The sequence below is a fragment of the Myotis davidii genome, unplaced genomic scaffold, assembly GCF_000327345.1.
Source record: "Myotis davidii unplaced genomic scaffold, ASM32734v1 scaffold61, whole genome shotgun sequence".
Classification (NCBI taxonomy): Eukaryota; Metazoa; Chordata; class Mammalia; order Chiroptera; family Vespertilionidae; genus Myotis; species Myotis davidii.
The window spans coordinates 803,791-806,849 of NW_006291729.1; the positions used below are offsets into that span (position 1 = coordinate 803,791).

The following is a 3,059-nucleotide window of genomic DNA, read 5'->3' on the forward strand; positions in this document are numbered from 1 at the left end:
GGGCACAGGTCCTGGAACTGGGGGCGGGCAGGGAGAGCCGAGGGCTCAGCCAGGCCTGTTGGAGGAACCGGGATGCGTTTCAGAGCTCACCGCGTCCCAGAGGAGTGATCTGTTCTGTACACAGCAGGTCTCTTTGGGGTACACTTTAGAGCTGCAACATGAAACGGGACCTTCTAAGTCAGTGCGGCATTTTAAATGGGCACAGCTGGGGGACTGAATGCGTTCATCTTGGTAAGGGCCTCTGCCTTCAGTTTGTAGTCGTTTCTAAACTGTGCAGAAGAGCCTGTTTCTGGTAATTACAGTCGGTGTTTAAACGTGTAATGTTTAATAAACGTGTTTCAGACCCGTCTTACACAGCAGCGTAACCTGGCATCGAAGCGCAGAAATTACCACGAATATTTCGAGGCCTTTTCTTCTCCCTAAAAAAGGTCTCACTTTCAGCCAGTGAGGTGGGGGCCGGGCACCTTGCCGGCGGCGGGCGCTGGGAGTGGGGGGATTGGCGCTCTTCCTTGTGCCTGGCAGCCCTGAGCCGTCCCATCCCCGTCCTCGGTGGAACGGACTCTGAAGGAGCGGGCAGCCGCGTGCTGGTGGCCGCCGTGTTTTCTCCCACGAGGAGCGTCCGCTGGGACTGTCCCAGCGTCTCTTTCCTGTTCTTCTCCCCCGGAAGGTCACAGGCGACCTGACCAGGTCACGCACTCAGTAATGCTTTCTCTGTCGGCCCCGAACCGCGGAGTCCCTTTCATTTCTCTGTCAGGAGCCCTACCAAGTGGAAAACAGGTGCTCGTTCTTGACGTGGTGGTGGTGGCGGCGGGTCTGCAAGTGTGGCCTCCGCAGGCCGACCGGGCAATGATGTAAGAGCTGATGACGGGAGGCGAGGGCCGGACCGGTCCGGGTCTGGGTCCGGGTCCGGGTCCTGGTCTCGGTCTTGGTCTCTCCCCCCCCAGCAGGTGGAAGGTGGCCCCGTTGGAAATGGTGGCAGTCAAAGCCCTTGTGGGCCGAAGTTTTCCTTGGCGTCATTGGGCATCTCTTGGGGCTTTTATCAAGTTCGCCGTCTGAGTGTTACGGCCCCAAACGGGCCGCTGGCGGCCACACTGAGCCCGGAGCCCAGCCCCTCCCAGCCCTCGCCGGACGTGGGCAGGCAGCGTGTTGGGGTTTCGCCACCCAGTCACCACTGGAGAAAGTAGGCGGCCCAGGAAGAGCCCTGTCGATGCTGAGGTGGGGGTCCTGGGCGAAAAGGTCAGCTCAGCTCCCAGCCCCTGGGCAGCCTCCTCGGCCACCACTTCCTCCCACCGGCTCCTCCCGCCTGACTCGTAAATGCGAATGAACGGCCTTCAGAGTGAAAGAGACCACAGGAGACAAAACAAGGAAACAGAGACAAGGACCAGCAGGAGAGAAGCTAAAGAAACAATGCTTCATTCCTCTGATACAATCAGGACATTGTATCCGGAGGGAAGATGGAGTCCGCTAATCAGACAATTAGTGTAAGAATATGTGCAATGGCCCTGGCTGGGGTGGTTCAGTGGATAGAGCCCCGGCCTGCATACTGAAGGGTCCCGGGTTCGATTCCAGTCAGGGAGGGGCACATGCCTGGGTGGCGGGCTCCATCGCTGGTAGGGGGCGTGCAGGAGGCAGGCGATCCATGATTCTCTCATCATCGATGTTTCTCTCCGTCTCCCTTCCTCTCTGAAATCAATCAAAACAATATTTTACAAAAAAGAAAATGTACAATGAAAAATCCTATGAGAAGGATCGGAGTAGAAGGAATCTCTCAGGAAATAGATCAAAAAGACCAAAAAGTAGGGAATGGATCGTCCTCAGGGGTCGGTATCCTACTGGCTGGCCTGACAGAGGGAGACTGGAAGGGCAGAGACGAGGACGCCGAACACCAGCACAGAGAAGATTCCTCCTGCAAAGGACTCGCCAGTGCCCAGCCTAGCAAGGACTTCCCTGCCCTCCCACCCCCCAAGGCATCTCCGTGGGAAATGAAAAGACCCAGACGCTCCCCAGGGGACACAGGCTCAAGAGCCGCAATGGCCTTGGGCTTCTCAGCGGAAACACTGGGAACTTGAAGGTCTGGAACAAGGCCCCTGAATCCCGGGGGACAGTGTCGTACCCCGAGTCCTACCCAGCCCACGGAGTACGGGGCAGCGTGGGGGACCGACACCCGTGGAAGGCCGACGCGCTGGGCTCCCACATGGCACTCCTCTGCCGCTCCTCCAGGGTGAGCTCGGGCGGAAGAGGGACGGCGAGGAGGAGGAAAAAAAAAAATCAACGAAAAAATATCCTCAGGTGAGGATTAAAAAACAACAACAAAAACCCCCTTCATTAGATCAACATGAGTCCCCACTGATCTAAGCTGGGGCAGCTCGAGCATCGGAAAATGATGATTCAGTGGATGGAAACACTTAAATATAAATACATGAGGTCATCAGGAGGTGATGGTGATAACACATTACATGAGATGATGAGATCACGTTACATGAGACGAGATGATGAATTCATCATGACACATGAGTTGATCAGGAGATCATCATGATACATATGTGGTGATCATGTACATGAACTGGTGAGATCATGTTACATGAGATGAGATGATGAGATCATGTTCCATGAGCTGGTGATGATCATGAGATGTTACATGAGATGAGATGAAGAGATCTGTTATGTGAGATCAGATGATGGTGTGGTCATGGTCCATGAGCTGGTGATGATCATGATATGATACATGAGCTGGTGAGACCGTTACATGAGATGAGATGAGATGATGAGATCATGTTCCGTGAGCTGGTGGAGATCATGAGGTCATGACACCTGAAGCAATGACCCGGATGATGCCGACGACGAGCCAGAAGCCTCCTTGACCACTGTTGGGGTCGCGGGTCAGCATGTCACTGCAGAGTTTATAGGTTGAGACTTTTTTGTGATGTAACTTCAGTGGTTGGGAAGCCCAGGAGGGACAGAGGACGTCCGTCCGTCCATCCATCCGTCCGTCCTCGGTGCTGGAAGGGGAAGCTTTGCTGATTCTCCTGCGCCAGGTCGGCCGAGCGCCCGGGGAGAGA

General features: G+C 55.3%; 1 protein-coding gene across 1 annotated transcript in view; it reads left to right on the top strand.

The window, feature by feature from the left end:
* The window catches only part of ASAP2 (ArfGAP with SH3 domain, ankyrin repeat and PH domain 2), an 87,830-nt gene that overhangs the window by 16,121 nt on the left and 68,650 nt on the right, over nt 1-3,059 (top strand). The window lies entirely within an intron of this gene.